This window comes from Pseudophryne corroboree, chromosome 2 (genome assembly GCF_028390025.1).
Source record: "Pseudophryne corroboree isolate aPseCor3 chromosome 2, aPseCor3.hap2, whole genome shotgun sequence".
NCBI classification, from domain to species: Eukaryota; Metazoa; Chordata; class Amphibia; order Anura; family Myobatrachidae; genus Pseudophryne; species Pseudophryne corroboree.
In genome coordinates this window covers 793,893,036-793,918,720 of record NC_086445.1, presented here as the reverse complement: position 1 = coordinate 793,918,720, position 25,685 = coordinate 793,893,036, and positions in this window count along the sequence as shown.

Sequence of the window (25,685 nt, the reverse complement as noted above, 5' to 3'; positions counted from 1 at the left end):
ATATGCATGTGACACCTGTGGCACACCTGTACTCTATAATGAGCAGGATCATACTATTGGAGGAGACTCTGTTTAAAAAGCAGAATGTGGACCACAGGGACATACCTTCTGATGAAACTGTTCTAATGCTATAACGGAGAAACATGTTAAGGAAACTGGCACTGGTGCTGAGAGTAAACTGGTTGTTTTGGACTGTTGGCTTCCACCTGTTCCAGATATCCAGCTACACACGGGCGCATCACAGCCGTATGACAGGTGATCTCAGCCGGGGGCTGTCCTACCACATTTGGTTTGTTCTGGCTCGAGCAGACTGAGACCACATATCCAGCTTTGTTCCGGCTAAAGATACAGCTTGCGGTGTATAGCCACAGTTGTCGACCGCTCCATTCAATAAGAAGCATCACGTTCCAGCCTGCGGTGAGGTGAGGTGAAAACATTGCACTGACCTTACCGGTCACTGTAATTTGTATATACCCCATACTACGCCAGCAGTATAAAAGTGAAGTAGAGCGGCAAATGGTTAATACTGGGTCCTGGTGAGTGCACACATCAGGATATTTTGGATCTAATGACTGCAACTTTTGTATCCATTTAAATATCTGGACTCTCAATAACAACAAATTTGCTATAGTCAGTGTATATATCCTTATACACAAAGAATTCCTAGGATATATAAATAACTGGATATCAAGTAATTGTGGCCAAACTAGCCTACTAAGATACATAATATATGGCTATGGACTGCCTATACATTTATGAACTTTAAGAATACTTTGGAGCCATACAGTTTATCAGTATCAATTGAGGTGTCTTTCAGCTTTTTTATGTGCCATACATGCATAATTTATGTATATAAATGTGATTATTTTTATCTATATTTACTTTTTAATATATCTAATAAATGTGATTGGAATTTGAGCGCTCTCTATTAAGTACCTTATGTTTGTATATTGACTATAGTTTAACCCTAGGCTATTAAGTGGGAGCAGTTTGTATAATTGCCTGGTGATTAGTATAATTCTTAGCCATTTATTGATGAATTGGTGATCTAACCACTAACTGTTGCGCCTGGATTTTTGTTCACTCACTGGTACACGTGGGAACATCAGAAAAATTCTGGTGTTTCCCCTGGTACCTGTGAGCACACAAAATATATATTTTTGTTGTTTCTATCTAGGGTATATAAGAGCCTGAAGTGGCAGAGATGGGATGGAGATAGAGCAGAGTACTGTGTATACTGTAAGGACTGAGGTGGCAGAGCAGGGTATAAGGGCAGAGGTGGTGGAGCTGGGTTGGAGGCATAGCAGCGTTTATAATGGTTTATAAAGACAGAGGTAGCAGAGCAGCACCGGTCTGGAGGCAGAGCAGGGTATATAGGGGCGGAGGTAGGTATAGGGCAGAGGTTCCCAAACGCGGTCCTCAAGGCACCCCAACGGTCCAGGTTTTAAGTATATCCATGGCTCAGCACAGATGGCTAAATAAAATTGACTAAGGTGCTAATTAAGTCACCTGTGGCCAAGCATGGATACATTTAATACCAGGACCGTTGGGGTGCCTTGAGGACCGCGTTTGGGAACCTCTGGTATAGGGAGTATTTTAAATGTCGATACCAAGTAGCCACAACAAAATGACACACAGCATACTGTATAATACATTTACATTAATTAAACACTTGGGGAATAACTCAGTACTTTATAGCTTTTTTTTGTTAGGTCTGCCTACTGTCATATGCTACCCCTTGTGTTGCTCCTAGTGTCACAAACTATTGAATGTTTTCTTTAGCCTTGACTACTATTTGTGTGGTAATCCCACCTACTTTTGTGTTAGCCACACCCACTATTTTTTGGACCCTGCCTACACATACCTCCCAACTTTAGAAAGTTGGGAGAAGGGACACAGGCGTGTGCTGGAGGAAATTGGGAGGCGTGGCCTGACAGGGTGCTGCTATCACAGGCCACACCCCCATTTTCACCACTGTGCGGGCATTCCCAGCACTCTGTGAGCGGCTGGCATGCCCTCTATCCCTGTCTCCCAGTGAACAGACATGCACACAGCGTCTATTCACTGCTGCTCTGCTAAGCAGAGCAGCGAGTGAGAAAGGGTCTCCCAACTGCCCTTCCCATCGCGGGACACTGTGACCCGTGGGTGGGACAGTCCCAGAAAAACAATGGAATGTGATTACAATATGCACTTCATGCAATGCAAACATAAAAACATGCAATAGGTACATTATCAGCTGAGGCAATGTATGCAAACAACATAAAATACGTACATGTGGAACTTCACAGTGTAATAACTTACTAACTATATGAACACAAAAATGCAGATTTCAATAAATGTTAAACTGTCAGCAGATCTAATGTTAGCAAATATTAAGTCAGAATTCTTATCACTGTTAGAAAGGGGGGAATAGAGCTGCACCACGTTCAAGTGCAATGTTACAAAATGAAAGCTCCAATGGCTTATGGCCTTCATTTCGAGTTGATCGCTTGCTAGCTGCTTTTAGCAGCAGTGCAAACGCTAAGCCACCGCCCTCTGGGAGTGTATCTTAGCTTAGCAGAAGTGCGAACGAAACACAGCGGCTACAAAATAATTTGTGCAGCTTCAGAGTAGCTCCAGACCTACTCCTAGCTTGCGATCACTGCAGACTATTTAGTTCCTGTTTTGACGTCACAAACACTCCCCCGTTTCCCCAGCCACTCCTGCGTTTTTATCTGGCATGCCTGCGTTTTTACACACACTCCCCGAAAATGGTCCGATACCACCCAGAAACACCCACTTCCTGTCAATCACTCAACGATCAGCAGTGCGACTGAAAAGCGTCGCTAGACCTTGTGTGAAACTGCATCGGCTTTTTTGAAAGTACGTCGCGCATGCGCAGAGTGCCGATTTTTTTTTTTTTTGCCTGATCGCTACGCTGCAAACAACAGCAGCTAGCGATCAACTCGGAATGACCCCATTGTGAAGCTGTTAGGGGAACAGGTACCATCTCCTGGGGTAGACGATGGTGTAGAGCAGGCAAAAGATCACACAAATCCAAGGGGCCGATTCAGCAGTGAACACTAAAGTGCGGAAATCCTGTCCGCATATTCTGCAGTTCTGTGTTGCATGCATAATTGCCAGCGCATTGGCAACTTAAAGATAGTCCTCTGCCTCCACAGTGTAGCTGCAAATGTTCTCATTGGGGGGGGCGTGGCCACGGCAGCACAGGAGTAGGAAGCAGATCCCGGGAGCTCCCTGGATTAAACATCCTCCTGTAATATCCTGGCCCCTTTGGTGTGCCTGAATACCCTGCTTTTCTTCCCTACGCTGCAGGGCACCGGCAGGCGATTTCCCCGCTCTCCCCGGGGTCTGTACGGCCGAGGAGACATACTTCCGGATTTGCGGCCTATACCTCCTCCGGATCCCCGGCCTCAATTTTGGAGATTCCCGGCCCCACTGCTCTGGACTGCTGCTTCCAGTCATAGAGGGAACACTCTCACTTAAAGGCTGCCTGATATGTAACTGGTGAGTGACTTCTAGCTCCTGGGATCAAATTACACTTTGACTTCAGTTGCTGTCTTATTTTACATACTAAATAACTGCATCGCTCCTGCTCTCACCTATATTCTGGGACGCTGCCAGTACTTTCTTTTACATTTGCCTACTACTTTGGAGACCAGCTGCGGATGTGTTTCTGCTTATTACAACCCTAAAATTCACTCATTGCTGAAGTCTCCTTCTACGCTTTTGACCTGAGATTATACCGGAGTGTCTGTTAATACCTAGTGTCCGTCATGGTTCGGGACGGCCAGCGCACGGCTGCGGCGAAGCTGGAGAAATTTGCCAGACAACCTAACCCACTAAACCAACGGGCCTCGCAGGCCGCTTCGCAGGGGGCCTCTCCGTCCCACTCCTACTCCCCATCTGCAACAGCTGCTGAATCCCCTAACACACCCGCAGCTCCATCTCTTCAACAAGTGCTGGAGGCAATAGCTGGATCGGAACAGCGTCTTTCAGATAAGATGGAGAAAGTGCAGTGTGATCTCTCACTGCTTCGGCAGGACGTCCAGCGCATACGAGAGAGAGTGGGAGAGGCAGAAACCCGTGTCTCGAATCTGGAAGATATGTGCGGTCCTATGAAACAATCTATTTCCACGGTAACCCAGCAAGTAACATCCCTTCAATCCAAATTACTAGGCATGGAGGGTCGGCTGCGTAGAAATAATGTGCGATTTGTGGGCCTGCCGGAGAAGGAGGAGGGCTCCCAGCCTGAAGTCTTCCTGGAGTCATGGCTTAAGGAACTGTACGGCGCTGAATCCTTCACGGCACAGTTTACGGTGGAGCGTGCACACCGGATACCATCTCGTCCTCTACCTCCTGGCGCCCCTCCGCGCACCTTCATCGCCAAATTTCTGCATTATAAGGACCGTGACTCGGTCCTCCGGTTGGGACGCACAAAAGGCCCCCTTACCAGAAACGGGGTTACCGTGTCTGCTTTTCCTGATTTTGCCGCGGAAGTCCAGAAGGATCGAGCCCAGTTTATGCCTATCAAGAGGCGCCTCAGAGACCTAAACGTCTCCTACTCTATGCTATTCCCCTCCCGACTCCGGGTGGTAGCGGACGGGGAAACCAAATTCTTCAATTCCCCTAGAGAGGCGGCCCAATGGCTGGACAGATATGCTCCGGGAGCGCGCCAGATGGCCCCGGATTGAGGCCCTGCACTGTCTAATGATCGGTTGGGACCACCAGAGGCATCTACCCATTGTCCAGGGAGCCCCCCCTTGGCGTTGGTGGCTCAGGACTTTTCTTTTCTTACTCTTGATCGCTTGACTTTGGTTAAGGGTTTTGTTTAGTATTTAGCCCTTGAGAGATAGAAACGGTAGTTTGGGATTTAAGTATGCCGAAGTTAGGGGTGGTATACGGGGAGGGGGGGAGAGTTCAGCGAACAGCTTGTTGCTGTGCCTTACACAAGTTTTTTTCTTTCTATAGTTTGTTATTTTTCTCATGCTTAAATTTGTTTTGGAGTACATTCATTTTGATGTGGGAAGTATGTCTGATGCATTGGATACTGTCGATTAAGAATCAGGGATTGAGTAGTATAGCACTGTTATTACCCTCACTAACAATTTCCAGGAATATTCGCTGGACTGTATCTTTAGGTTACTACATAGAATATTACCAGATCTATGGCTAATTTGAAATTTCTGACATGGAATGTTCGAGGTTTAAATAATAAGATAAAGCGTTCCTTAGTATTAACTACACTTCGAAAATATGGCCCGGATGTTGCATGTCTCTGCGAGACTCACTTGGAGGGGAATAGGTTACTGTCACTTAGAAGACCCTGGGTGGGCTGGGCCTATCACGCTTCTCACTCCTCTTCCTCCAGGGGTGTGTCAATCCTGATAAAGAAATCGGTCCAATTTGAGCTGGTATCGGTCAAGACTGACAAATACGGTCGATTTGTGTTCCTTGAATGTAGACTAAGTTCCCAACCCTACTACATACTGGCGGTTTATATCCCCCCCCCATTCTCGTACGATGTATTACAGCAAGCCGCTTCATTCATAGCCTCCTCTCCGGACACCCCGGTAATCTGCTTGGGTGACTTTAACAATGTCATGAATTTAGCTTTAGACAGATGGCGCTCTCCGCAGGCTGCTGGGGTCCGCTCTAGTCCTACTAAATTTGCTGATTTTCTGAATAATTTGCAGTGGGTGGATGTGTGGAGAGCTCGGCACCCTACGACTAGACAGTTTTCATGCTTCTCTGGCACGCATGGTTCGTTCTCCAGGATCGATCTGACCCTACTCTCCCCCGTTCTTCTCCCTAGGGTGGTTGATGTCCAATACGAGGCCCGGGGTATATCTGATCACTCCCCTATGGTGTTGACTCTCGCTATGGTGAGCCAGAGGGGTCAATCTTATTGGAAACTGCATCCTTCCTGGCTGCTGCAAATAGGTGACTGCTCTGACCAGGTGACTCAGTGGGAGGGATACTTTACTGACAATGTAGGCTCGGCCCCCGGAACAGTGGTTTGGGATTCATTTAAGGCATTCCTAAGGGGAACGTATATTAGACGTATTTCTGCCCTCAAAATGTCCTGCAGGGAGAGAGAGCGAGCCCTTGAGAGTGACGCCAGGGATTTGGAATCTAGATACTTGGTGGATGGCACCCCTGCGCTGAAGGTACGCTGGCTGGCGGCCCAGTCGGCATGGGTGGCTCATCTGTCTGATAAAAACTCGCGCTCGCTTCTATTTCAGGCTACTAATATTTACATGCAGGGCGATAGGCCAGGTGGCCTGTTGGCTCGATTGGTGCACAGTGACCGCCCAGGTTCTACAATTGCTCAGATGACCGGTAGCGATGGCGCCCTTGTGAACACCACGCCGGAAATTGCGCAGCTATTCCGCTCCTACTATGCTGAGGTCTACAGTTCACAACTGGTAGACTCGACATCAGACCTCTCCGCTTATTTAAGTAATATTCCCCTACCCACACTCCCCCCGGAGGCCTCTGAGATGCTGGAGGCACCCTTAACTCTGGAAGAGGTAACGGCGGCTATTGGCTTGTCTCCCAGCGGCAAGGCACCGGGCTATGACGGCATCCCCTCAGAGGTATACAAGACCCACATTGATTTCTTCGGTCCTAGGCTTCACGCCCTGTATTCTGATATTTTTGTTAATGATCAACATCCCCCCTCTATGGCGGAGGCGATTATTATAGTGATCCCGAAGCCCGGAAAAGACCCTAGATCCCCAGAATCCTATAGACCGATATCATTGATTCCCACTGACGCTAAGATCCTGGCAAAGATTTTAGCAGTTCGACTCAACACCGTAATTACTTCCATTATCCACTCCGACCAGACCGGCTTTATGCCAGGGATGTCCACTTCTATTAACCTACGTAGATTATATACCATCTTACAAATCCCATATGACTTCCCCTCTGACTCGGTAGTGGTCTCACTGGATGCCGCCAAGGCATTTGACAGTATCGAGTGGTCCTATCTATGGGAGGTCATGACAGCTATGGGTTTCGGGCCTAATTTTATAAAATGGATTAAATTGCTTTATCAGCACCCGACTGCCAGGATCTCAGTGAATGGCTATATCTCTCCCTCGTTCCGCCTGTTTCGCGGGACCAGGCAGGGATGTCCTCTGTCCCCAACCTTGTTTGCCCTGGCCATCGAACCCTTGGCCTGTCTAATAAGGTCCCACCCAGGCGTGGAGGGCATTCATACCGGCCCTCGTGAGGATAGGATTGCCCTTTACGCTGACGACATGCTGTTGTTTCTGCAGGATTACACCAGGTCTATGCCTACAGTGTTGCAATTGATTGAGGAGTTCGGTGTATATTCAGGCCTTCATATTAACTGGTCTAAGTCCTCTATTATGCCTGTGATTGGCCCCCCCCCCCCCTGCTGCTCCTAAAATCTCCCTACCGCTATGTTGGACGGCGAAATTTAAATATCTTGGGATTCAGGTAACCAATGACCCCTCTGACTTTACACCTTTGAACCTTGATCCGATCATGCAACAAATTACTCGTAAATCCAAGACTTGGTGTAAGCTTCCATTGACTGTATCTGGCAGGGTCAGCCTCGTAAAAATGATAATACTACCTAAGATTCTATATGTGGTTCTGCAATCCCCTGTATATATTCATCCATCCTTCTTTAGAAAATTGAATAGTGTCCTGTCTTCTTTAATATGGGCTAGCAAACGTCCTAGAATACAACTGAACACTCTCACCAGGCTGCGCAGCGACGGAGGTCTGGCCTTGCCAAACTTTCAGATGTACTACTATGCCGCTCAGCTGTCTCATATTAGTGCATGGGTACAGGATACTGGCGTCACTTCTCTACACTGGGTATTTGTCCAATGCTACTTCCCCGACTTATCCCCCCTGCAGGTGTTGCTGAGTGGGAGCTTGGCCCGGTTCCTCCCTCCTCTTATATACCAAGCCATGAAGGTGTGGCAGGCACTAAAAATTCTTTTGAAATTTGATGGATTGGACCCGGACACCCCCCTCTGGTATTCTAAATGGCTCCCTGAACTGTATGCGCTCGAGGGGAGGGAAGTTTGGGCCCCTAAATCAGTGATTTCCATAAATCACCTTTATACGGATAATACGCTCAAATCCTTCCAACAACTAAAAGATGAGTTTAATTTGCCTAACTCCTATTTTTTTAGATACCTCCAGCTCAGACATGCCTTGCAGTCCCAATTCGCCAATTCCCCCCCTAAAATTATACCATTTCCCATTAAGACCTTTGTAAGTATGCTGGGTCGAGTTAAGATGATTTCCCATGCTTATGGTTATCTACTCGCCAAACTCCATATAGATCCTTTGACACGTCTCCGTGTCAAATGGGAGCAGGATCTGGGCCCCATAGATGAAGAGAACTGGGCCCTTGCTTTGGAAACTCCGTGCACGGTTACCAAATCCATCAGGTATCAACAGATACAATACTTCCTTTTGCATAGAATATATATGACCCCGGCCAGACTGGCCAAATTCGGGACGGGTCGTGTGGGTGACTGCCCTAAGTGTGGGATGACTGCAGGTACTTTTTGGCACCTCATTTGGGATTGTCCGGTGCTGCGGGCTTTCTGGGCGGGGGTCGGATCGATTCTGGGGAACACAGGGGTGAACGAGGCCATGCTTACTCCGCAATTTTGCATCCTGGGAATGGGTAGCTCTGACTTTGTGTCTGGTCCAGAGGGCCTATATGCTCGCAACATATGTGCAATGGCGAAGGTGAGCATTGCGAGGCTATGGATGGCCCCTAAGGGCCCTACACTCCCCGCTCTTAAGGCACTAATAAACGACACTGTTTTTAAGGAACGATACATTTATATGAAACACAATGCCTCCGCTAAATTTGAAAGAATTTGGTCTCCATGGCTGGAATCCATATACTCCGTCCCAGACCCTACAACTTAATGGTGATAGGGTTACTAACAGGTCCTGGATTTGCCAAGTTATGATCTTCTAGGGCCATAGGCTTCCCTCTCACCCAATGGGTTGTGAATGAGAGAGTGGCTCTGTGCCCATCTGGACAGGGTAGGATTTAGAGTGCTAGTATCCCCCAATGCGTCCTCTTCCCCATAATGTCTTTTGTCTCTTTGTTTTTTTATTTTTTTTATTTCTGGGGTTCTCTGTGTTTGGTTTCTGATTGTTTTCTTCTCTTTTAAAGGGTTTTACTCGGACGGATTGTCCGTAAGAGTTATATTTGAGGGGGGGGGGGGGGGGGGGGGGGAAGGAACAAAACAAAGTATAATGTGATTTCATGAATACTAGAGTGTACGGATAATGCAAAATAATGGTATATATAACTGTACATTCCTATGCGCCTATGAGCAAATGACATAGTTTGAAAATAAGTCGAAAGTGAATGCTGTTCCCCGATGAGGACATGTCATTACGTGTTTAATGTGTTCCTGTTATGCAATGTCTGTATGCAAACTACTCTCCTTCGAAATAAAAATACTTTATTAAAAAAAAAAAAAAAAAAAATTCTCATTGGGCCATCATGGGATTTTTTTGTCGCAGCGACTGCATGTGCCATCACGCAGTTGCCGCGGCCTGCCCCACAACGCGACTATAAAACTCCCCGTCACCGCCCCCACCCGCCGGGACCTAGATTGCAATCGGGTGCAACGCATGCTAGAAAAAGGAGTTGTAGTTTTGTGAGTTCTCACAAAACTACAACTCATGCTGAATTAGGCCCAAAGGTTTCTATTGCAACTGACCTCACTCAGTTTTATTTAGCAGAAAAATAAAAAACTATAAAAATAAACATCTTGCCTGTCCGGGACTAACTAAACAGAAAATGTTCCTGACTGTTCAGTAAAAAAAACATTTGAAAGTTTCAGCAAGTACAGCTCACTTGTACTAAGTAGCAGGTTTTCTCTGACAGACTCTGCAGTCCCCTTTCCCAGGCAGTAAGAGAGTGAATGTCCAGCCTGAGAGCCTTTTAACACCCTCACATTTTCCTGTTTTTTTTTAAAACATGTCGATAATAAACCAGCAACAAATATACCTGCCCTATTATATACATTATTCGAGTATCTTGTCACAATATAGATAGAATAGAGAGATACAGTAGAATGAATAAATATTATCTATGTAGAGAACATTTATGAATATTGGGACTAATACAACTCCGATGGTGGGGACACTGTGCATATGCAGAGTGGGTCCTGCGTCCTCACACATTGTGTCCCCTAAGCCCCAGCCTGATTGATGTCCCTCAAAATGGAGGCATTTGCATATGAGCTCTACGGTATTGCACAGCCGCTTCCTTACAACTCTGAATCAGGCCCTTATATAAATTATTTTTTCATAGTGTGAACTTTTATATTATCAATAGTTTTACTAAACTGCAGTAGAACTGATCATGCTGCTTGCCATTCATACGGCGAGCCTGCTCTGTAAAAATGAAGGCTATTTTCTTTGGTATATCTTAATAAAACTCGAGACTCCTTAAAAGTAATTACACTTCAGGTGGAAAGTATATCCCGTTAAGGATTCCTGGCTGCAACTGTGCTGCTCAGAGTGTAAAAGCGCTAGTCACTTTATCTGACAGCAGATCAATAGAATGATGTACGATAGGTAATTGGGATTAGGATCTAATTTTTCTGTTTCACTGGAATATGGCATTTCTATACTATAATCTAGCTCCTGCTGCAGGCAGCGCATATATTAAAAAGGCATTTGGGGAAATCTGTAAGTTCCGTGTCCCTGCACCAATGAAGATCTCAGAAGAAATTTGTATTCAGATCTTATTTAAAGTGTAAAAAATAATGGAATGTGCCTGCTGCAAAACACGTGCTACGCTGACAGGGATGGCTACCATCCTGTATAGGAATAATTCATCATAAAAATAAATGAATGCACTAAAACAACTTCATCCAAATCATTATTTACTTGCAGCAACCTCGTACAGGAAACATTTTCCTAAAACGTGAAGTAGATATGACAGGACGAAAAGCCCTTTCCCTGATGAAAACTGGTGTTTGCGGAAGTGCTAGTTGTTGCTTCGGGAAGCATTCGATATCTTGGCTGTTGGGATCCCAGCGCTCACTCAGCATACCGGCGCCGGGATCCCGACCGCTGGGATACCGACAACTATTCTCCCTTTTGGGGTGTCCACGACACCCCTGGAGGAAGAATAAATAGCGCACCACCGTGCCCGCAACATGGCGAGCCCAGCGGGCCTGCAAGGGGCTCTTTTGCACTCACCCCACTACCGGCATTCCGTCGGTCGGGATCCCGGCGCCGGTATGCTGGGCGCTGGGATCCCGACAGCCGGGATATCTTAGTAGACCCGTTACTTCACCCAATACAAGAAAGGTATTAACGCTGATGAAGGTTTCTCAATGCTTTAAAAATGTTTTAAACATGAGTTTCAGTAGAAATGAAAGCATAATGATTAGAGATATTTTGGAGCACTATTGAATATAACAATTTTCATGAGTGTATATAAAAATCCAAATGTGTTTCTGGTTCTACTTATTTGTGACCCCCTGTGTTTCTGGATTTTTATGGGTTCCAAATACACTCCAGGGAGGACAAGGGCTGTGCAATTACACCTGCGCACAAGCATTTGTGACAGAGAGCTACATATACATTGCTGTAGCTGTTTCTACAGCTTGGGTCTTATTCGGACCCTGTCACAGCCACTGCGATTGCACAAACTGACGCTTATCAGCCATCTGTGTGTGCAGCTGTAGTGCACATGCGCAACTGGTCATTATGCAATTGCATCCCGGAAGGATGCAGTCACATAATGATTGACAGGAAACGGGCACCTGGGGGCAGTGACACAGCGCTGGGGGGGAGTGTTGTAGGAAACGCAGGCGTGTCATGGTCGTTTTCAGGCATTTGGAAACATGGTGATGGTGTCCATGCGGGTTCACTACGGCTGGCCGGCGGTCGGGCTCCCGGCGACCAGCATCCCGGCGCCGGGAGCCCGACAGCCGGCTTACCGACAGCGTGGCGAGCGCAAATGAGCCCCTTGCGGGCTCGCTGCGCTCGCCACGCTACGGGCACGGTGGCGCGCCACACTATTTTATTCTCCCTCTATGGGGGTCGTGGACCCCCACGAGGGAAAATAAGTGTCGGTATGCCGGCTGTCGGGCTCCCGGCGCCGGTATACTGAGCGCCGGGAGCCCGACCGCCGGCATACAGAAGACCACCCTGTCCATGCATACATAGCCATGCTGTGTAGGCAGGGGTTAACCTCTTTAAAGTTTTTGCAATGAGATTGCAACTGAATTGCGATCACATCGCAGGGTGGCTCCACACATGCTAGACAGCCTTGTCCTGTGCTGGGCGGTCCCCAGCATGTGATTTTAGTGGTATTTTGGTAAGATTGTAAAATCTGCCACCAACTTTGATTTGGTGTGGATCAGTAACTAGGACAGTAACTAGGTCAACAGTCACTAGGTCGACCACTATTGGACGACAGTGACTAGCTCGACACCTGAAGTAGGTCGACATGGAGGGGAGCCGCGGGCAGACGGGGGACAGCCGCGGACATAAACAAGGTCGACATGGATAAAGATCGACATAAGTTTTTTTTTGTTTTATTGGTGTAGTTTTCTTCGTAAAGTGACCGGGAACCCCAATTAGTGCATGCTTCGCTCGCCATGCTCTGGGCAAGGTTACCGTTTACAATCCACGTGAACTACAATTGGGAAGTTTGAAAAAGCTCAAACTGAAAACAAATGTGAAAAACTCATGCCAACCTTTTTCCATGTCGACCTTGTTCATGTCGACCTAGTGACCAGGTCAACCTAATGCATGTCGACCTAATGATTGTCGACCTAAGGACCGGATTCCCTCTAAATATCCCCCTTTGACATCTTTACCTACCTGACTGCTGCATGGACAGATCATCTAGTGTTTGCACCTACACAACAGCTGTAGATAAGGTAATACAAAATGGAATCTGGTGTGGAAATTTGCATGTCAGACAGTCCTGACACACTTTAAAAATATATACTGGTAGGTGAATTGGCTCCCGACAAAAATGAATCCTAGTGACTGTGTATCTGTGTGCATGTACGTGTGGTAGGGAACATAGATTGTAAGCTCCACTGGGGCAGAGACGGATGTGAATGGGCAAAAATTCTCTGTAAAAGCGCTGCGGAATGTGTGCGCGCTATATAAATAACTGGTAATAATAATAATAATAATGGAGTGATAGGAACTCCACAGGGGACCAGACATTGATGTATCTGCTAATCTGAAGCATACAGTGGGGTATATTCAATTGATGTCGAAAGCTGCCGTCTGTCGAAAAGACGGCAGTTTTCAACTTTTTTTAGGTCGGAAGGGGTTCCAACCTATTCAATATTTTCGACAAGTTGAGGTATTTGACTTGTCAAAAAGCACGTGGATCAGCGGAATAGCTGCCGATCCACGTGCTTGTGTCGAAAACGGGGCCAAAACCAACAGGTTTTGGCCCCCTTTTCGACCATCTCAGTCCGACATAAAAAAATGTCGGACTGAGATGTGGGACCCGAGAGGAGGAGAGGGAGGGGAGCCGCGGGCAGACGGGGGACAGCCGCGGGCATACAGGGGAGATCAGCGCTACAGTAGCGCTGCAGCAGATTGTCTCACAGCCGCGCCGCTCGTGGCAGCTTCCACCTGGCTCCAGCAAGTGAGGTCACGCTTGCTGGAGCCGGGTGGACACTGCCGTGAGGTCTGGCGGCTGTGTGACATCCACCTGCAGCACTACCGTAGCGCTGATCTCCGTCTGCCTGCCGGCTGTCCCCGCTGGTCTCCCCGCAGCTCGCCCCCCCCTCTCCTCCTCTGAGTCCCTCATCTCAATTCGACTTGAAAAAGTCTAATTGAGATGAGATTGAATTGGGGTTGTCGGATCCATTCTGACAAATACATGTCGAAATGTATCCGACGCTAATTGAATATACCCCAGTACCTCTACTGCCCGAGACATAACGTCCTGCGATTTTGGCAGTGGTAGTGGGTTTCCAACATTTTTGGGAGATTTACAAATTGCAATACGTAATAGCAGGCATATAGCAAAAAAATCACCAGAAATACACCATTGTTAAATACGGGTGAGGATCATTGGCTTGACAGTAACTAGGTCGACCACTATTGGTCGACAGTGAGAAGGTCGATACATAAAATAGGTTGACATGGTCATTAGGTCGACATGGATAAGATTGACATGGAAAAATGTCGATATGACTTTTTAAACCTTTTGGGGTGTCGTTTTCTTTGTAAAGTGATCCGGAACCCAAATTAGTGCACCATGTCCCCTCGTATGGCTCGCTTCTTTCGCCATGCTTTAGGCAGGGTGCCTTACTGCGTTCGGCACAGGTTACTGTTCCCAATCGTAGTCCACATGGATCATAAAGTATAAAAAAAGTTTAAAAAATGGGGGAAAATTTGAAAAACCCAAGTCGACCTTTTCATGTGTCGACCTTTGCCATGTCACCCTAGTGACCATGTCGACCTAATGACCATGTTGGTCTAATGCCTGTCGAGCAATAGTGGCCGAACTAATGAGTGTTGACCTAAAGACCAGATACCGTGAAATACACGTCACCGCACTATATAAATTTTTCAATATTCAACATAAAGTCATCAAATGTAAGAGGTTATGTGGTACAAATTTTCCAAAAAAGTTCAGAGAAAACCGGAAAAAATAGTGACTGGTCAATGAAAAAAAAAATCTTGCGGAATATAAATTTCTTATTTAATAAGAACTTTGTATATAATAATCCAAAATTGTAACAGAGCTCTTGTATAATACAATCCAGCACTGGGCAACCTTGTTTCTGCCCCACTTCTGTAGCCAGTTTCGTTTTTATTTGTTTATATATAGTCTTCCATTGCCCTGAAGCAAGACTGCTGCTTTAATCAATCTAGTGCGTGCGCACTTCCTCTGGGACAGAGATGCCGACTGGGCTATTAGCTATTTCACATCCAGGAAATCTTCTCAGCAAAGCTTTGCCAGTTTTCTTTGTAATGAAAAAGTTCAGGAGTCATGGGGAGGCCAGCAATGGGATTCAGATGCCAGCTCCAGACAGGAAAACGGAACTATAAACATTTCATTGAGCGGTATCTTACCCGCACAGAGAATAGGATCCCACAGGGAATTATGTGGAAAACAGTTTGTGTAAGGAAGTTTCAGTTAATCCATGGTGAAGCAGTCTGCTATATATAGTAATGAGCGAGGTGTTAGAGCCACAACCTAGATATTTGGTAGCGTTATAGTGTTAAACTGTGCAATTTGTAATAATGCTCTCTTTGTTGTCTTACGTTTAAACATATATCCTGGGGGAAAAAAAATTGTAGATGAAATGTTAGTTACAAAATACATACTGTATATCTAGTCTGATCTGAATCTTAATCTAGTTTATACTAGTGATGAGCGGGTTCGGTTCCTCGGGATCCGAACCCCCCCCGAACTTCACCCATTTTTGCATGGTTCCGAGCAGACTCTGATCCTCCCGCCTTGCTCGGTTAACCCGAGCGCGCCCAAACGTCATCATCCCGCTGTCTGATTCTCGCGAGATTCGTATTCTATATAAGGAGCCGCGCGTCGCCGCCATATTTCACTTGTGCATTGGAGATGATAGTGAGAGGACATGGCTGGCGTTCTCTCAGTTTCTGTGCTCGGTGTGCTGCAAATATCTACGTTCTCTGCCTGAAAAACGCTCCATATCTGTGCTCAGTGTGCTGCAAATATCTGTGGTCAGTGTGCTTTATTGTGGGGACTACCAGTATTATATAGTAGGAGGACAGTGCAGAGTTTTGCTGACAAGTGACCACCAGTATTATACGTTCTCTGCCTGAAAAACGCTCCATATCTGTGCTGCATTGTAGTATATAGTAGGAGGACAGTGCAGAATTTTGCTGACCAGTGACCACCAGAATTATATCAGTACGGTACAGTAGTCCACTGCTCTACCTACCTCTGTGTCGTCAAGTATACTATCCATCCATACCTGTAGCGCATTTTAGTTGTGCGCAGTATAGTAGTAGGACAGTGCATAATTTTTCTGACCACCAGTATATAATATATAGCAGTACGGTACAGTAGGCCACTGCTCTACCTACCTGTGTCGTCAAGTATACTATCCATCCCTGTGGTGTATTTAAGTTCTTGTGCGCAGTATATATAGTAGTAGGCCATTGCTGTTGATATATTACTGGCATATAATTCCACACATTAAAGAATGGAGAACAAAAATGTGGAGGGTAAACTAGGGAAAGATCAAGATCCACTTCCACCTCGTGCTGAAGCTGCTGCCACTAGTCATGGCCAAGACGATGAAATGCCATCAAAGTCGTCTGCCAAGGCCGATACCCAATGTCATAGTAGAGAGCATGTAAAATACAAAAAACAAAAGTTCAGTAAAATGACCCAAAAATCTAAATTAAAAGCGTCTGAGGAGAAGCGTAAACTTGCCAATATGCCATTTACGACACGGAGTGGCAAGGAACGGCTGAGGCCCTGGCCTATGTTCATGGCTAGTGGTTCAGCTTCACATGAGGATGGAAGCACTCATCCTCCTGCTAGAAAACTTAAAAGAGTTAAGATGGCAAAAGCACAGCAAAGAACTGTGCGTTCTTCTAAATCACAAATCCCCAAGGAGAGTCCAATTGTGTCGGTTGCAATGCCTGACCTTCCCAACACTGGACGGGAAGAGGTGGTTCCTTCCACCATTTGCACGCCCCCTGCAAGTGCTGGAAGGAGCACCCGCAGTCCAGTTCCTGATAGTCAAATTGAAGATGTCACTGTTGAAGTACACTAGGATGAGGATATGGGTGTTGCTGGCGCTGGGGAGGAAATTGACAAGGAGGATTCTGATGGTGAGGTGGTTTGTTTAAGTCAGGCACCCGGGGAGACACTTGTTGTCCGTGGGATGAATATGGCCATTGACATAAACTACTAAAAAACTGCCAAAGCGCCTAAGTGATTGATTTACCAATGTGCAGTAGCACCTGAGCGCTGCCGGAAAGGCACTGTACGTGTGCCTTTAGGGAACAAATATGGACAAAGGAGAAACTGCTGCGCTTGGGGTACTGCAGATGGGTAAGAATTGTGTGGAGAGTTGACAAGAATAATTAATAAAAAAGTTTTTATTGTTATATTCAATATATCAATATATCAATAATGAATAAACATTGCATTAAAAAACATAAAATGTCTATACTAGACACACCAATCTATAGGCACACAGTATCAAAAGGAGTTAATGTTCACCTCATTCAGAGTATAATGATGATACTTTGTAACAGCAATTGTAACTAAATAGTTACAGTTTATGTCTCCAGGGATTGTTCACTCAATTGGCTAAGAGAATAAACTTATTCATGTGTACATACAGCAGCCACTTTTCCAATATTATAAACGGATAGGAGCCTGGCAGTCAAATATATGATGGATAATATATGATATTACCTCTCCTGGGGGTTGATGTCACTGAGCGTCCCCGGTGAAGTCCTGTACAGGCCCACAGTAAATAAATAGAGGAATTGTGTGGAATTCATTACCCGGGCTTGTTCCTTGTATATCGATCCGGTTGGAGATGCAGGGTAATTACCCGTATATTCTCTAGGGCTGGTGGAAATCCTTATATTGCCCTATATGCAAGGGATTGTAAATCCAGGACACCGGATTGGATGGCCACTGTAACCGCTACTTGCGGGCGGTATGCTGTGCTGTGGTGCCGGCCAAAGCCGTCAGTGCAGTGGTGCTGGGGATCGAAGCGCTGCCCGTAGCCAGTATTAGCCGCCGGGTTGTGTCGGCCAGATCCAGGACACCAGATGGGATGGCCACTGTAACCGCTACTTGCGGGCGGTATGCTGTGCTGTGGCGCCGGCCGAAGCCGTCCGTGTAGTGGTGCTGAGGATCGAAGCGCTGCCCGTAGCTGGTGATAACCGCCGGGTTGTGTTAACTGGCGCCGTATGGTGACCACAGTAAGGCTGCCGTATGAGTAGAGAAGTCCACCGCTGTAATAAGGAATGGATCCCTGGAGGTAACGGTGCTGTTTAGATGGATGATCAGAAACAAAAGAGGAGGAGCCTAACGCGCTTCGTCACGATTAACGTGACTTTTTCAAAGGAATACCTCCTCCACTGTGTTTGCCCAATATATACCAGTAATAGAAGTGCGGCTCATAAATTCTAACTAAGAAACAGAATTAGTCAACTCTCAATAATTTAATATCAATTATATAAATATAAAGATATACCTCCATTCCAATAGGCATATTATTAAGTGCATCTAAGCCGACAAATTGTGTCATATGTAGGAAAGAGAAAAACGGACCTTAATAAATGTTAAAAATCAAATGAGAGCAAAATCAGGTTGCAGTGGCACAGGTGATATGGGATAGAACAGGTCAGACTTAGCATGATAATTAACAGCAAGTCAGACTTTATAGAGGGGGAATAGCATCCTTAAATAAAAGGAATATAGATGTTTAGACATTTATTTACCTTTTAGATCATTTGTATTGTTACCGGTTTCATGGTAACAATTATCTGGTGTTGTTTTGGATTTAAGTCGATTATAAATATGTAAGATTAATTAATGGTAGTCAGATTACCTCAATCGACTTAAATCTTATTACTTAGGCCCTCATTCCGAGTCGTTCGCTCGGTAAATTTCTTCGCATCGCAGTGATTTTCCGCTTAGTGCGCATGCGCAATATCCGCACTGCGCCAAGTAATTTTGCTATGAAGATAGTATTTTTACTCACGGCTTTTTCTTCGCTCCGGCGATCGTAGTGTGATTGACAGGAAATGGGTGTTACTGGGCGGAAATTGGCCGTTTTAAGGGCGTGTGGGAAAAAACGCTACCGTTTCCGGAAAAAACGCGGGAGTGGCTGGAGAAACGGGGGAGTGTCTGGGCGAACGCTGGGTGTGTTTGTGACGTCAAACCAGGAACGACAAGCACTGAACTGATCGCAGATGCCGAGTAAGTCAGAAGCTACTCTGAAACTGCTAAGAAGTTTGTAATCGCAATATTGCGAATACATCGTTCGCAATTTTAAGAAGCTAAGATTCACTCCCAGTAGGCGGCGGCTTAGCGTGTGCAATACTGCTAAAATCGCCTTGCGAGCGAACAACTCGGAATGACCTCCTTAGTTTTATAGATTATGTACTAAATTTCTATTAGTTATGTATTAAATTTCTCTTGACTAATGACATTAGCCTAATTTTACTATTGCTTCCAATAGACTGTAGACCTATTAAATTGAGTTGCTTATTATATATAATCAATTGTCAGAGCACTCCATGGAACTAAATTTCATATACTATAAAGAAATTCCGTTGAAAAAAGACAACGGTAAAAGAAGGGAGAGAGAGAGACAGGAGAAAAGTGGGGCCATAGACCAAATCCCCACGCAAACTGCAATCTAAAGAGATAGCATATATTCCCATATAAAAAATATAAATAAATAAAAAAATAAAAAAATTCGTAGACATACAAAAATAGGATATCGCACTAGGAAAAATTTAAATAAAATACGGGACATATAAAAATCATAATAAAATAATAAATTTGGTTGGTTTGAATATAGGAATTGATGATATAATTTATAAATATAGGACTATGCCTTTTATGGTATTAGGGGTCAAATTCAATTGTCTCATTTAGTCCCTCAGGAACGAGGGTTCTCAATTTATGAATCCAATAATTCTCCCTTTGACACAGTTTCCTATATCTATCGCCTCCCCGCGGGGTGGATGGAATAATTTCAATCCCTAAAAGGTGAATATCCGTGGATTTTTTTCACGAAACTCCGCAAAATGTCTGGAAACACTGTGTAGAGAGCAGCCCTTAAGAATATTGCGCCTATGTTCCAAAAAACGGATTTTAAGTTTGCGTGTAGTGCGCCCCACGTAAATTAATTTACAACTGCAAATCAGTGTGTATATATATATATATATATATATATAACAAATATGCTATTACAATTGATAAAAGAATAAATAATAAAGCATATGTTATCTGATGAAAGTCTGACTTGCTGTTAATTATCATGCTAAGTCTGACCTGTTCTATCCCATATCACCTGTGCCACTGCAACCTGGTTTTGCTCTCATTTGATTTTTAACATTTATTAATGTCCGTTTTTTCTCTTTCCTACATATGACACAATGTGTCGGCCTTAGATGCACTTAATAATATGCCTATTGGAATGGAGGTCTATCTTTATATTTATATCATTGATATTAAATTATGGAGATTTGACTAATTCTGTCTCTTAGTTAGAATTTATGAGCCGCACCTGGCCGCACTTCTATTACTGGTATATATTGGGCAAACACAGTGGAGGAGGTATTCCTTTGAAAAAGTCACGTTAATCGTGACGAAACGCGTTAGGCTCCTCCTCTTTTTGTTTCTGATCATCCATCTAAACGGCACCGTTACCTCCAGGGATCCATTCCTTATTACAGCGGAGGACTTCTCTACTCATACGGCAGCCTTACTGTGGTCACCATACGGCGCCAGTTAACACAACCCGGCGGTTATCACCAGCTACGGGCAGCGCTTCGATCCTCAGCACCACTACACTGACGGCTTCGGCCGGCGCCACAGCACAGCATACTGCCCGCAAGTAGCGGTTACAGTGGCCATCCCATCTGGTGTCCTGGATCTGGCCGACAAAACCCGGCGGCTAATACTGGCTACGGGCAGCGCTTCGATCCCCAGCACCACTGCACTGACGGATTCGGCCGGCGCCACTGCACAGCATACCGCCCGCAAGTAGCGGTTACAGTGGCCATCCAATCCGGTGTCCTGGATTTACAATCCCTTGCATATAGGGCAATATAAGGATTTCCACCAGCCCTAGAGAATACACAGGTAATTACCCTGCATCTCCAACTGGATCGATATACAAGGAACAAGCCCGGGTAATTAATTCCACACAATTCCTCTAATTATTTACTGTGGGCCTGTACAGGACTTCACCGGGGACGCTCGGTGACATCAACCCCCAGGAGAGGTAATATCATATATTATCCATCATATATTTGACTGCCAGGCTCCTATCCGTTTATAATATTGGAAAAGTGGCTGCTGTATGTACACATGAATAAGTTTATTCTCTTAGCCAACTGAGTGAACAATCCCTGGAGACATAAACTGTATTTAGTTACAATTGCTGTTACAAAGTATCATCATTATACTCTGAATGAGGTGAACATTAACTCCTTTTGATACTGTGTGCCTATAGATTGGTGTGTCTAGTATAGACATTTTATGTTTTTTTAATGCAATGTTTATTCATTATTGATATATTGAATATAACAATAAAAACTTTTTTATTAATTTAATTATTCTTGTCAACTTTCCACACAATTCTTACCCATCTGCAGTACCCCAAGCGCAGCCGTTTCTCTTTTGTCCATGGCCATTGACATGCCTGGTCAAATTACATTAAAAATCACCTCTTCGGTGTGGAATTATTTCAACAGAAATGCGTGAACTGGTGTCAAGCCTTGTTTTGCCTTTGTCAAGCTGTAATAAGTAGGGGTAAGGACATTAACCACCTAGGAACATCCTCCCTTATACGTCACCTGGAGCGCATTCATCAGAAGTCACTGACAAGTTCAAAAACTTTGGGTGACAGCGGAAGCAGTCCACTGCCAACTAAATCCCTTCCTCTTGTAACCAAGCTCCTGCAAACCACACCACCAACTCCCTCAGTGTCCATTTCCTCCTTAGACAGGAAAGCCAATCTCCTTCCAGCGTTTGCAGGGGGCGTGCAAATGGTGGAAGGCGCCACCTCTTCCCGTCCAGTGTTGGGAAGGTCAGGCATTGCAACCGACACAAATGGACTCTCCTTGGGGATTTGTGATTTAGAAGAACGCACAGTTCTTTGCTGTGCTTTTGCCATCTTAACTCTTAAGTTTTCTAGCAGGAGGATGAGTGCTTCCATCCTCATGTGAAGCTGAACCACTAGCCATGAACATAGGCCAGGGCCTCAGCCGTTCCTTGCCACTCCGTGACATGGTCCTGCAGGCCATGTCACTGTCAAGTCTGACGAGTCCTCTCCTGCCTGGGATTCCTCCGATGCATCCTTGAGTGTAACGCCTACTGCTGCTAGCGCTGTTGTTGCTGCTGGGAGTCGATCGTCATCCCAGAGGGGAAGTCGGAAGACTACTTGTACTACTTCCAGTAAGCAACTGACTGTCCAACCGTCCTTTGCGAGGAAGATGAAATATCACAGCAGTCATCCTGCTGCAAAGCGGATAACTCAGGCCTTGGCAGCCTGGGTGGTGAAAAACGTGTTTCCGGTATCCACCGTTAATTCACAGGGAACTAGAGAATTGATTGAGGTACTGTGTGCCCGGTACCAAATACCATCTAGGTTCCATTTCTCTAGGCAGGCGATACCGAAAATGTACACAGACGTCAGAAAAAGAGTCACCAGTGTCCTAAAAAATGCAATTGTACCCAATGTCCACTTAACCATGGACATGTGGAGCAGGGCAGACTCAGGACTATATGACTGTGACAGCCCACTGGGTAGATGTATTGCCTCCCGCAGCAAGAACAGCAGCGGCGGCACCAGTAGCAGCATCTCGCAAACTCAACTCGTTCCTAGGCAGGCTACGCTTTGTATCACAGCTTTCCATAAGAGGCATACAGCTGACAACCTCTTACGGAAACTGAGGAACATCATCGCAGAATGGCTTACCCCAATTGGACTCTCCTGGGGATTTGTGACATCGGACACCGCCACCAATATTGTGCGTGCATTACACATGGGCAAAATCCAGCAAGTCCCAGGTTTTGCACATACATTGAATTTGGTGGTACAGAATTATTTAAAAAACGACAGGGGCGTGCAAGAGATGCTGTCAGTGGCCCGAAGAATTGCGGGCCACTTTCGGCATTCATTAAAGGAAAGGATATCTATATTGAGCGCTATTTTCCTCAAGGAGGTGGCAATGGTAGTCATAAAACAAAGTCTAATTTATAACAAAAAAAGACATATGTTTAATTTTTAGACATCCATGGTTATAAAGTGACACAGTGCACATAATCATGGCTCAAGACAAACAATGACATATATAATAAAAAGATATATTGCACAGACCCTTGGTTTGTAAACATACACAATGTGAACACACAGGGATATTTTATGTGAAAATTTTGCTATTAATGGTGGGACTTCCGACTCATACCGTTTTGGGTATGTGGTGTGCACCTTGATGTTAGAAAATGATTTCCAGCTGGGCAACCCAGCAACACACCACACTTTCGGCATTCAGCCACCGCGTGCCGAAGACTGGAGCACCAGCAAACACTCCTGAACCTGCCCTGCCATCATCTGAAGCAAGATGTGGTAACGAGGTGGAATTCAACCCTCTATATGCTTCAGAGGATGGAGGAGCTGCAAAAGGCCATTCAAGCCTATACAGCTACCTACGATATAGGCAAAGGAGGGGGAATGCACCTGACTCAAGCGCAGTGGAGAATGATTTCAACGTTGTGCAAGGTTCTGCAACCCTTTGAACTTGCCAAACGTGAAGTCAGTTCAGACACTGCCAGCCTGAGTCAGGTCATTCCCCTCATCAGGCTTTTGCAGAAGAAGCTGGAGAGACTGAAGGAGGAGCTAAAACAGAGCGATTCCGCTAGGCATGTGGGACTTGTGGATGGAGCCCTTAATTCGCTTAACCAGGATTCACGGGTGGTCAATCTGTTTAAATCAGAGCACTACATTTTGGCCACCGTGCTCGATCCTAGATTTAAAACCTACGTTATATCTCTTTCCGGCAGACACAAGTCTGCAGAGGTTCAAAGACCTGCTGGTGAGAAAATTGTCAAGTCAAGCGGAACATGACCCGTCAACAGCTCCTCCTTCACATTCTCCCGCAACTGGGGCTGCAAGGAAAAGGCTAAGAATTCCGAGCCCACCCACTGGCGGTGATGCAGGGCAGTCTGGAACGAGTGCTGACATCTGGTCCGGACTGAAGGACCTGCCAACGATTACTGACATGTCGTCTACTGTCACTGCATATGATTCTGTCACCATTGAAAGAATGGTGGAGGATTATATGAGTGACCGCATCCAAGTAGGCATGTCAGACAGTCCGTACGTATACTGGCAGGAAAAAGAGGCAATTTGGAGGCCCTTGCACAAACTGGCTTTATTTTACCTAAGTTGCCCCCCCTCCAGTGTGTACTCCGAAAGGTGTTTAATGCAGCCGCTCACCTTGTCACCAATCGGCGTACGAAAATGTGGAGAAGATGATGTTCATCAAAATGAATTATAATCAATTCCTCCGTGGAGACATTCACCAGCAATTGCCTCCAGAAAGTACACAGGGACCTGAGATGGTGGATTCCAGTGGTGACTAATTAATAATCTGTGAGGAGGGGGATGTACACAGTGAAAGGGGTGAGGAATCGGACGATGAGGAGGAGGTGGACATCTTGCCTCTGTAGAGCCAGTTTGTGCAAGGAGAGATTGCTTCTTTTTTGGTGGGGGCCCAAACCAACCAGTCATTTCAGTCAGTCGTGTGGCAGACCCTGTCACTGAAATTATGGGTTTGTTAAAGTATGCATGTCCTGTTTATACAACATAAGGGTGGGTGGGAGGGCCCAAGGACAATTCCATCTTGCACCTCTTTTTTTTTTTTTTTCATTTTTCTTTGCATCATGTGCTGTTTGGGGACTATTTTTTGAAGTGCCATCCTGTCTGACACTGCAGTGCCACTCCTAGATGGGCCAGGTGTTTGTGTGGGCCACTTGGGTCGCTTAGCTTAGTCACACAGCTACCTCATTGCGCCTCTTTTTTTTCTTTGCATCATGTGCTGTTTGGGGACAATTTTTTTAATCTGCCATTCTGTCTGACCTTCAGTGCCACTCCTAGATGGGCCAGGTCTTTGTGTCGGCCACTTGGGTCGCTTAGATTAGTCATCCAGCGACCTCAGTGCAAATTTTAGGACTAAAAATAATATTGTGAGGTGTTCAGAATAGACTGGAAATGAGTGGAACTTATGGTTTATTGAGGTTAATAATACTATGGGATCAAAATGACCCCCAAATTCTATGATTTAAGCTGTTTTTGAGGGGTTTTTGTAAAAAAACACCTGAATCCAAAACACACCCGAATCCGACAAAAAATTTTCAGGGAGGTGATAAAGCTAAATATTTATCGTATATAAAACACTTTAAGAGGTCTAAGAACACTGTACGCTATCTACGTAAGAAGTACCGTAAGGGTACGCAAGTTGCGTAGCGATCGCTCAGCCGTAGTCGAGACGCTCAAGCGTCACGTTCGCTTACGGCCCAGTGATCACAGGCAGGCACGCTATTGGCTGCCGACTAACGTAACGATTCGCTATAGCGTAGCGGACGCTCGGGACCACGAGGAGATCACCAGCGGTGCAGACGCTCCCAACGTTAAACCTTTATATCTATACCTTTAACTATGAAATACACAGTAAACCTTAGTGTGGTGATAGAGTGTAAGTGCAACCTGGTGTAACCTGATTAACTACAAAGCTGCTTGAGCGTCACCGACGCTCAGAGAATACTTAACACTATAAAGAATACACAGATACCTGGGCTTAGGGTCCGAAACCTATTATATGTATTATGACTATTATACTTGCAAAAAGAATCACAGTACAAATGATACACTACAATATAACATAAACCAACTAACCAGATAACT